At 32.1% G+C, this 11,956-nt stretch overlaps 1 protein-coding gene across 1 annotated transcript in view; it reads left to right on the top strand.

Annotated features, from left to right (window-relative positions):
- The first annotated feature begins 1,568 nt into the window (after positions 1-1,568).
- Positions 1,569-11,956, top strand: part of LOC123313368 (elongation of very long chain fatty acids protein AAEL008004-like) — a 61,633-nt gene continuing 51,245 nt past the window's right edge. Inside the window, exon 1 of the mRNA XM_044898227.1 lies at positions 1,569-1,777. The gene's annotated coding sequence lies outside the window, so the exon portion shown is untranslated. The remainder of the gene's footprint in view (positions 1,778-11,956) is intronic.

Here is an 11,956-nt window from a genome sequence, read left to right as displayed (position 1 = left end):
AATGACAAGGTATTTCTATGAAGACAATTTCGAAATTAGTCACGAAAATTTTAGTGTTTTCTGTGACTGAACCTTAGAATGTACTATTTTCCAACGAGTGAATTTTCGCCTCCTCATGTATCGCTAAACACCTCGCATTAATCGCCATATATCTTAAAAACGTTTGAACGTGGAAAAAATTGCTTGGGACAAAATTTGTAGGAAATGTTATACTTTACATCTTTTATAATGTATGCGAAAAAGATTTAAATCCCAGGGAAGGAGATAATTCAAAAAAACTGAGTTTTGTGACCTTTATGGCCAATTTTTATTGGCCATTTTTTTCGTTATTCTTAAATCATTAGCTTCAAAATAAGAAAAAACGCCACCACGCTCGAGAATGCACACGTGACGTTTTTTTTTTGCAACTTTTGCGCCCTCCCACACATTTTCGACCCGCTTAAATTGTCAGATTAAGAGAATATATACTTTTCAACATGTAATTAACTACATATATCTTCATCTGACACGCTCGAGAATGTACAATGATCGTTTTTTTTTTACTATTCTGACAGGCTGTCCTAGACAATTCCCCCTATATACAGGTCTAATTTTCGGTAGAGGTACTCTACAGGGTCCAATGTAGGTCTCCTTATATTAATCTGACACGCTCGAGTAAATCCCGAATTTCCCTCTTCGGCTCCCCAACTATAATGCTAGCCGCTCCTGTCTCAGAACTTACTCCGTATTGTTTTCTTTTATTTACTAAGGCAAACTCACATTTCGACCTTAAAATCATTAAACACTTAGGAGATATCTCTACATCTTCATAATCCTTCTCCAATTCTTCATCATTATCAGCATGTTCCAGTATTATCCTACGAATATGTTCATCTTCCTCCCTAATACAGAACTCAAGGTTGTTGAGTTTAGGCGGCTCAACTAAATCTTCAACATTAATTTTTGACGGTAAGTTCAATTATTTCGTGAATAAGGAACCGATTTTGATCATTTTAAGTGGGTTGCGTATTGTGTACAGAACATTAATAACTTTCAAATTCAAATTGACACTCGACACACCTTCCCTATCAAAAAAATTTTGGTGGTTGATGCCACCTACATGAGAGTTTTTTTTCCGGAACAAACTCAGGATGAAAATTCGTCCACTTCAAAACAGAAGTTGAATCTTCGAAAATTCGTCGTTTCTGACTTCTGAGGGGGTCTAATTTTCGTTGGGACACCCTGTATTAGTGAAAATTGAGTTAACATACAATACAGATGAAATTTCCTCAAAATTATGTAGGTATATTATTGTTCAATAAAAAAATAGATCATGTTCTATAACGAAATATTTCTTGTGGTATTAAGAAGAATTTCAATTTTCCGTTCAATGAAAACAATCCTTATTGATTCAATTTTCTCAAGGAAAGTATTAAATATTGAAAAAGTGTTTCGTTTAAATCCTAAATATTTTAAAAATACTTCACTACGACATGGAACCAACTTCTTCCGACAGGTAAAAGATCATTACCACGTGCAAACTATCAATAAATGAAGGGGGGACACCTATATATCCATATGCAATTGCCGTTCGCTCGAGATTTACCATTCCGATTCGATAGGACTAGGTGATACCAAATCCTAAAACCTTATTGCTGTGCGGCATCACCAGTCCAGAAATATCTCGTGTGAGCGGACTATTAGAAGTGCACCAATTTGGTGAAGGTACACTGTGGTTTTCGTTTTGGATAGAGCTTATCTGGGTGATTTTAGTTGGTGTGGTGAATTTGTTGATTAGGTGAGTTTCCGTAACATATTTATTAGCGTTTTTTTTTGTACACGAATATCGGTCAGAACAGGAAGTATTATATTTTAACATATAGATTTCGTTTTTCAAAATTGAAATATAATCTACGTGTATCTGCCAGATCAGGTAATTATTTCTGATATGATCAAATGAACACTTTGAAATTATTGAAGAAACAAATAAATATTATTATTAGACTCATTATCAATTAATGAAAGTTCAGAGGAATGAATGAATGTGTATTCAAAAAATATGAGAATTTTCCCTTGTGAGTACATTTACTAAGATTACAATTCATATTTGGATGAAACTAAAATCTCTTCAGAGAATTTATGTTAATAAGTCCTTCAAGTGGACTAGTTCAGCTAATTTTACATCTGTAACTCAATATCAAGTATATTGTAGAATGAAAATGATGTTACAAAAAGATGCATGAAATTTACGCATCAAGGAAATTCTTGTCTTACATATTTGGATTATAACGAAAGTTGTATTGATCGTCAATCGCCAAATCGATAAAAAATTCTCCTCAGATAGAAATGCGTATCGTAAAAAGAAGCTGAGAGTTTCCGGAATGTTGTATATCGTTCTCCTTGAATTTAATTGTCACAGATGCAATGAGCCAGCGTTGATAATGTATTATTGGAGATTTCTTTTTGTTCCTTGAATAATGGAATTTCTATTTTCACATCTTAAATTCTGGATCAGGAATCGTTAACTTTGACAAATATCAAAGTTCTGAAATTTATGCATATCACCCATCTAAAAAATCTCCCATTACTTCTACAAGCGATAATATTCTAAAAGAGTATTTTCTACAAGCGATAATATTCTGAAAGAGTATGACTTTCTTATTGCACAAAGAGGTTTTCTAGATCTTTTTATAATATATACATATATGTTCAATATTTGGGCTGGTGTTTTCACCTTCACATTATTTTTATTTTTTATTTCTTGGTTCTTATTTCTTCTTTTCAACATAAAAGTGGAAATTTAAATTTTTTTATGAGTGAATTTACGTTTGGCAGTAAGAAGCCGTTCTTGTCCCATACCATTATGTTTCAACACGTAAGATATTCCTACAGTTCAACAAAGTTGCATAAATAGACAATTTACACATAAAACATGAATTAACGTAAAAACGGAATATGATCATAAATCATTCAAAATAACAACACGTTATTTCTATATGGAATTGAAACTTCAAGGGAGATGTCCATCATCTTGTTTACTTGAATAAATGGAGGAATTTTCCTCAGATGTAATTAAAATACGTCAATGGAAAAGGGAATTCTTCAATATTAATTATTGAGTGAAATTATGAGAAATAATGAACTGATTATTCTTTCTTTCAATGTGCATCATTTCAATCGAATTTAAAGTTTTGTTTTGAACCAGCTACATAAGCATATTTCAAATATTGTTTATTTGTCAGTGTGTGAGTTTACCATCAGCATATTTGTAGTTTCGCTATTCATATTGCTAATTGCTCAATTCCATCAAGTGGATATCAGTTTCTATTAGTGATCAATTAGAAACAAAATTATTGCAATAATTTTGGCTTCGATAGTGCATTATGTGCAGCGAAAAAAATGAAAATGAAAATATTGTATTTTCGTGTTGCCAAAATGTAATTTAAAAAAAATGAGAGGTCGATTATTTTATTTTGTTATAAAAAATTAACATCTCATTCCGTGGCACGTCTGGCGTCTAAGAAAAAACCTTTTTCAGCGCTAACCTATCCACATTTTTGACAGATGAAAAAAAAATTCACATCGGTTGATTTTTCTTCTATCCGTCTGAAAATTGAAATCTCCTTGTGGTGTTACCTTCACTTCTAGGTTCTAATTACTCTTTTGCAGAGCAAGCCAATACTCTTAAAAGTTTAAAAAAGATGAAAAAATTTCGTTTTATAGTGTATGGTTGTATGTCAAAAATGATTGAGATCTCGGGTGCCAATGGAAAATCGAATTTAAATTGGTAATAGCCCAGAAGTTAAGATTTTTTGTTGCGGACATTCAGGTTGGTACGGTGAATAAGCAGTGGTCTATAGACCTGTTATATAATTTGAATTTTGTACTGCCACTAATGTTCTTAATTTGATCGAAGAAATTGGGAACATAACTGTATCTATCAATTTTGAATGCTGATTAATATGCTCTGAATTTGAATACTTCTTTTTTGTTCAAATACTTTTCTAGGTTATATTAATATATTCCAGTTCTGTGATTGAAACTACAGAAATTATTGAGGATGCTTTGTGACTATACATATAGTCCATTCAAGAACGATCCCTCTACTACGGTTTTTTAAATGACACCCCGTACTTTTTGTGAAAGAAATTAATGTTGTTTTTGTTGATGTAGGAATGTTTATCATTAATTCAATCATTCAAATTCGAGTTCAGTATGTCTAACCATTTCATCATTAAAATAAAACAAATGTTGGCAAAAAACACTATCAATGACGAAATCATGCTCAACAATAAAAGATTTACCAATTTTTGGTATGATAAAATAGGATTGCCATTTGTAAAACCCAACTTTACTCTCCAATAATTGTTAGCACTGCATGAAAAATTATACAGTGGAAAATTGCATAATTAATAAATAACAAATGTTTCACAAAAAACACTTTCAATGACCAAATCATCCTCAGCAATAAAAGATTTATCAATCTGTGGTATGATCAAATAGTATTGCCTTTTGTGAAACCCAACAACTCTTCAATCCTTGTTAGGACTGCATGAAAAATTATAAAGAGGAAGATTGCATAGTTTGAAATAAAAATTGAACTGTTACTACAAATTTTGCCTACAAAAATCTTTTTTTTTTGCCAGAAATGGATACACTTTTTGAGGATTATTCTGACATGGATGCGGGGTTTATAAATTTTTCTTCAATTAAAGCGAAAAATAGTTGAACTTATCGAACTAGAATATTTTCTTATGTGTCTTTAGGACAATTAAATACGCTTCAGAGAGTTATCAAAAACATTGATAACACTTGAAAACATCAATCACTCCTAGTATACGTCAACAAAAGATCTATAGGTATGTATTTCTGGTACGAAAAGTTAGGATTGTCCTTTGCAATAATTCAACCCTTTTCATCAACTCCTCAATTATACATGAAAAGTGACGTAACCGAAGCGTAACAATTTAAAATGAAAAATTTCCTGGTCGAGAATTTTCTAAAAAAGAGTAAAAATCTCAGATATGAATTTTTTGTGCAATTACTCACTCTGTATATTGACCTCATAAATTCCAAGAATTCGGATTGATGTGGAGAGGCATAAAATGATATGAATGTTGAATGTGGTTTTCATTTCCATTGATTTCACCCTTCTGATCAAGAAATATATCATGTTCTATTCTGTTGAAAAAAATCCTGTTGGGGGAGCTTTGAAATCAGTTGAAATCTAATGGGAAAAATTCTTTTCAGACCTCCCAATTTTTTCCCATATGAAAATTAAAATAATTTCCTATATATTTTTAATGACTTATCTCGAAACCTGAGATAACTAATTCGAGTAGGTTGTTAGAATTCTTTGTTCTCATAGCATAATGATAATGATAGAACAAGCAAAACACCTACGAATATATTGAACGTGTAGTTGCATTGTACGAATATAATTTTTATATTTCACCAATTCACTTTGAGTAACTATTCGGATTAGAAAATATCACAAAAAGTAGAAGATTTCAACATATCAAGCAGTAAACGGTTGGTTGGATGCCCAACTGTGGACACACTTGCGGAAACCTGGAAAACACAATCTCGAGCATGAAATTATTATTATTATTTACATTCGTGAGCCTTACTGATGATCTCCAATTTCTCTTTAAATAAGCTACGGCCATGACAAATGAGAAATAATTCTGTATGGATTTTGTTAGAAATTGACAAGCGAGAATAATTAACTAATGGTAACCATTATTTTCACGGTTCCTAAAATGGCAATTTTATTTAATTGAATTTTTCTGATCGTCATGTTCTGATATAATAATCACTTTTATATGAAATGTATTGCGTTAATTATGCTATCGCACAAGCTGAAAATAAATTTGTATTTTACACGTAGCAATAACCTGTAATATGTCGATAAGTTGTATAATATTCATAGAGAAATTGAAAAGAATTCCACAATCTTTGAGCATATGCTAGAGAAAATGTATGCAGGTTGCAAAATAATGAACCTCGCACCATTTGTATGCGGAAGATTTTCTGAATTTTTGGTGCATAGTAGATTTTGACGTGCCCGACAAATCTGTCAATAGGTACAACAAATTTACGTCTAGTTCTCCAAATATGGAAATATGGGAAAAGAAGCTGTCGTGTCTGAGTGTCACGGTGATATTTCATCCATTAAAATTTTCAATTTTGTTCTCCATAACAGGGATGAACAATGAAAATTTCAATGCGATTAATTTTAATTGAACAACTAAGTGAGTGATTTAATTCAGCCTGAATGATTTTCCCCAATTAATTGATATTATTTTTTATACAGAGGGTTTGAAGATAGTGGTCTTAACACCTTGTTTTCGTGTTCAGATATATAGAGGAGAACATGTTAAACATATTATATCAAAGATACTTGTATGTTCAAGAATGCCATAACGTCAATTCATATATATATACAGGATGGTATTTTGAAAAAATCATTGATTAATTTTCTTGAATTTCTGAGACTTTGAACGATCTGAGGAGTTATCAATATCAGCATAGTTCCCAAGTTTCGCTTACGAACCACATTCTTTTGGAAGATAATGAATATCCATACCCAATCTGAGACAGAAATGGGCTTTTATCTCTCCGTAATAAAAAATGCAGCAAATATAAGGGTGTTTTTCGCCTAATATAAAATCACAAAAACTTGCATAAATTTCACTGATTTCCCATGCGTTAGTTTGAAGCATCGTCTTGAATAGAATTTTTCATTACGAAGAGGAAATTTCCTTTTTCTATCTCTATATATAGGTTGATTTAGCGCGATGACCTATGAGACGTTTATGTTTCCATAAACACTATGAACTAAGCACAATTTTGTGATGAAAATTTCCATGTTGGGGTTTTCGACAATGAGCATTCTCCTTAAAATATTTTCATACCTCTGTCGCTTATACAGGAAACAGCCTACTACTTCCATATTTAAAATGGCACTCCCAATAATGGCAATTTAAAACTGCTTGATTAGTCAGTCACTCCTGTAAACCACTGAAGAAGACATAAACTTCGATGTTTCGATAAATAATTTTGACATTTCAAGAATTGTTTAAGAATTCTCAACAATTACAGCATTAGACACAGTTCATGAAATGTCAAACTTATTTATCGGAACATCGAATTTTAGTTTCCTCCTGTCTAAAATCACATCTAACGATGCAAAGATTTACTGTCAATACTGTCATTTGAAATGAGAAAATAGTAAGCTGTTTCGACTGTTTCTGTTATAACCGCGGAAACTGTTATTATATATTATTATATCTGAGTATATTTAAGGGGAGAACATTCATTATCAATAACCCCACCATGCAAATTTAGCGGACAGACGAGTCTTGCGTCCTATGTTCATATTGATGGCTTCGGACTACTGAACATGTTTTACGAAATACAAGGTATGTATTGAAAAAATATTATTTTTTCAAGAAACTGTATCATTTTACCCAGACTGTATATCAGCGAAATGACTATGTAACGTTCTAGATATCAAAGAATATTAATTTGATATATGTTTAACATGTTCTCTTCTATAACTCAAAAACAAGGGATTAACAAACCTCTTTCTTTGAACTAACCTGTATTAAAAAAGAGAATTTCAATTAATATCCATAAATAATGGGGAAGTTCATTTAGGCTACATTGAATCCTCAATTCTCATCCGATTTAGTTCGTTTAACCCTGTTATAGAGCATAAAATGAAAAATTATAATGGATAAGTAATCACAGTGTCGTCTTACAATCATTATTGAAGAGTCGTATTCCAATAATATGTACATACAAGTTTTGTCAATTTTTGAAGTTGTTGAAAATTCTGAACCTAAACTTCACTCCTCATCTTTGAATTACTTCACAATACAATCTAGTGGTTTTAAGCATTTCCATTTTCTACGATTTTTGAGAAATCTAGTTCAATTATGGATTTACATCTAGTATCGGTCACATCAATTCAATAATGAGATAAGTTGCATTTGAATTCCTATGATTTTGCGAAATCAGTTGGTTCAATAGAGAACAGTGTTAAAAAAAAACTGATTAAAAAATTTACCGACCTAAAAACTGAAGAGGGTTTATTCATAAGATGTTTAAATTATCGTGACCTATTAGCCGTTTAATAAAAATGAAACCAATTAGCATTTATTCCTTCAAATCCTTCCAAGCTTGCGACATTTCCGATAATGAATTTTAAATACACCAGTTCTAGATTTTTCATCTCAAAATATCTTTTCAGTTAACTTTCAAACATCATTTGAATCAGGCATTCCTATATGGTATATACAGTATATTTTCTAATTGAGTGTCAATATTTATGGGGGTGATTTTTGGCTTATTTCAAGAAAAAAACTTTATATGAACATATGTCCTAAACGTCTTACCTTTTGAGATACAGGGTGGTAAAGTTTTCAAAAATAAATCATTTATTATCAATATCTACAATACCACTTCAAAAATTTTGAGGAAATTTGTCATACATGTATACTATGAATCGAGAGGTATTTTTTAATGTACCACTTTTTTTTTAATTTCCACCAGTGGCGTTCGTACGTAATTTGACCTACTTATTTTGGCAGACATCGATGGTACGCCACAGATTTTTCCTGAAATAAAAATTATTTTTGAAATTCCCAATCATTTCTTACCGAAGTTGATCACTTGACTTTTTTCAATCCGATTCACGGTTTCCGCTTAAAAAAATAAAAGCCGTTTTCTGCATGATCATAACAATATTCTTAATACATACATATGACAATATCACCATGCAGAGACATACGTAGATTTTATTTTTAGATGAAACCCGTGCGTCCGACTCAAAAAATTCAAGAGATCAAATTTGCTCATAGTTGAATTCAGTCAGTGGCGTACCACTGACTGTCTAAATAATACCACCCTGTATCTCAAAAGGTAAGAGATTTAGGACATATGTTCATATGAAGTTTTTTACCTAAAATGGGCCCAAAAATCACCCCCATAAATATTGACATTCAATTAGGAAACAGCCTGTATATCCATATTAAAATATGACTACCATCTTCGTTTCTAATTGTATGAAGTGAATATTGTTATTGAAATATTCACGCACAATTATATTGTAACTATCGTTCCGGTATATCATTATCATATTCCTCGGAATTATTGCCATCGTAATACATATTATGACTGAAATATCGATATCCCTACTATAATGAACATTCCACAGAAAAATTAATAAACCATTTCTATTCAATGAGGAAATCTTACAAAGAGCATTTGAAACGAATAGAAAAGACGATTAGGTATTGAATTAGAATAGCACATAATTTATTCAGCGTGTATCGAAAAGAGTATTTGAACTTTTCAACCCAATTTCTCGATAGAGTTCATTATTCGAACACAAAAGCAAATAAACCTTCTACAGGTTTATTCTATGAAAAAATTTCAATATGTAATTGTTAATTTCATTTCACTTAAATCATACCCTTAACCAGTTCGAGAATAGGACATATCTCTAAATAGTAGAATATTATTGTTTTTATGGATTAATTTTATTGAATGCAGTTTTTTTCTTCCTGAAATTTTTTTATTGACTCGCTTGCAATGCATTGATAAAAATCAGTGAATTATAAATTGGTATTCTTCCAAGGCAGATGAGATCAACAAAGCTAGCTGATTTGTGGTCAACATTGTTCTACCACATGCGGCTCAATTCTAATCATTGTACATCTACTAATTAACAAGAGATAACTAATCTAACTAATCTTTAATAGTTTACATTGAATTATCACTTATTTCCTTGCATTATATTCATGTTGATTTCAAGAACTCGCACCCATAGGAGGAGTATGGATAAAGATAATTAAATAAAGTTTATTGCAAGGAAACCGAATTGATCAAAAAACTCTTGAGTAGCATTGAGCATAGGCAATGTCGGGGAATTTCTTCCACCTATGACCAGGGACAGCGGTGTTCGTATATACCCATTACTGAAGACTTGTTTACCAGTTGCTCTGAGTCATCATAAACGTAATATATAATATGAACTGTATATTCTTAATTAAGAATGAAGGTGAATGGTGGGCTGAGAATAGTTTCCTTGTACCTACATATAATATCTAGGAAATTGAAAAATTATTTTTGTTCCGTCTTCATTTATTTCCCTTTGCCAAACGTGTTCGCCACCAATAGTGGTTGTTTCTTGATTGAGAAGGTAAATGTTGAATAATTTAGCATTTCTTCTTAATAGTCGCATGGGAGGATATTTGAAAATCGATCTATTCAGAGGTCGCGATTGGTTTTTTTACTCAAGGTGATTAGGCGAAACGCTTGAAAATTTCCTTCCTTTTATTGAATACCATACATGAGTTGGAATACTGAGGCATTCTTTTTTAGTAATCAACTTCTTCTTTTCAGATGGCATGCTCATTAAATTATCACGTTTAGGAATTCTCCATCGAATATTTATATGATTTTGATCATATGACTTCACTGATAACATTTCGAACCTTTGCAGAATTATTTGAGCTTTTCTTCTATTCCGGACTATTTATCACAAAAAGATGGCCATAGCTTCCCGCTCCTGAACGTTGAACTTTTCTGTTATTGAAGCCATGATATACGTTTTTACTCTGCTTTTGGATTTATAATTTGCACATCAACAACTTCAACTATAGGCTTAAAGTTTACCTTTTTCGAGAAATTTATTTCAGAAATAATACCTACGTTTCTGAGGCACGTAACGCTTCAACGTCTAATTGCTTATCTTAATTAAAATTAGATGCGGAATCTGAAAATGAGTATAATAATTTATCGAGCATGCCGTTTGCAGAAAAAAGCTGATAATCAAGTTTCGTATAACCGGAAGTCTCAAAAACATTTCTAGATTTTCTCGTCATCCCAGATAACACATGATTTAATCGAAATAACTTTTGGTAGAACAGTGGGGGGACAGAATTACCTGGGCCCGGGGCACGAATGTACCCAGCCGCGGGCCTTATTCGTACGTATGGAGGGTAGAGCGTCCATATTTGTACGTTACATGAGAATATAAGGAAGCGAAAAATGTACATCTTTTTAGCTGAGCATTCAGAAACAATAAGGGCCCCACGAAGGTTTTCTTTATATTAGCTCTTTACCTCGGGATGTTGTCGATAATAATAACTCTGTATTTTAAGTTAATTGCTAGAAATTTTGTTTTCCTGTACTTCCTTTTGTCTTGTGTCAAATTTAAACTGATGAATACATTCGTCTCAGTTACAATTGTTGAGACCTTTTGCGTGCTTACCCCTGGAATCAAGAAGGTTTTCATTTAATCCAAATATCTCTAATTTTTGGCAGAATGCACTCTCGAATGATTGGGATTCACTTATCTATGAAGAAGCCGTGGAAAAATCAAATTCTGTCAGTCTGGCCTTTCGTAAACATTCTGAATTTCCGAAAGAAAAGAGCCATAGGATCCTAGATCTTGATATCCGGCCGATGGTTTAAGAGTTATGATCATCTGAAATTTGTTTTGTCTGGTATTTCATTTCCTGAGATCATAATTCTAGATTTTTCACAGGATATAGGAAACGTGGATGGTCCAAAATCTAAACCCAACTAATGCCGACGTTTCGCGGAGTTTTGGCACATTCATTGAAGGTGATGCACTGCATTGATCGACACAATATACAATTTCCTGACGAAGTTTTTCGAGTTTCCATGGGTCTCTATTTTTAAGATCCATCGGGTGGAAAACATAATTTCAGCTTTGCCCTGAAGAAGTGGAAATATATCCGGGAAACGTCGGCATTAGTTGGGTTTAGTTTTTGGACCATCCACGTTTCCTATATCCTGTGAAAAATCTAGAATTTGTTTTCCATATTGAAAAAAAATAACGACTCAAATGAATTTATACTCAGTTTATAATTGTAAGTTGTAATGTATCTACCTATGCATCTCAAAAGCTAGGTCCAGAGTTCGGCAAAGTACATCCTAC

Source organism: Coccinella septempunctata, chromosome 5 (genome assembly GCF_907165205.1).
Source record: "Coccinella septempunctata chromosome 5, icCocSept1.1, whole genome shotgun sequence".
Taxonomy (NCBI): Eukaryota; Metazoa; Arthropoda; class Insecta; order Coleoptera; family Coccinellidae; genus Coccinella; species Coccinella septempunctata.
The sequence above is the reverse complement of the archived record's forward strand: the minus strand, read 5'-3'. Positions and strand labels throughout refer to the sequence as shown.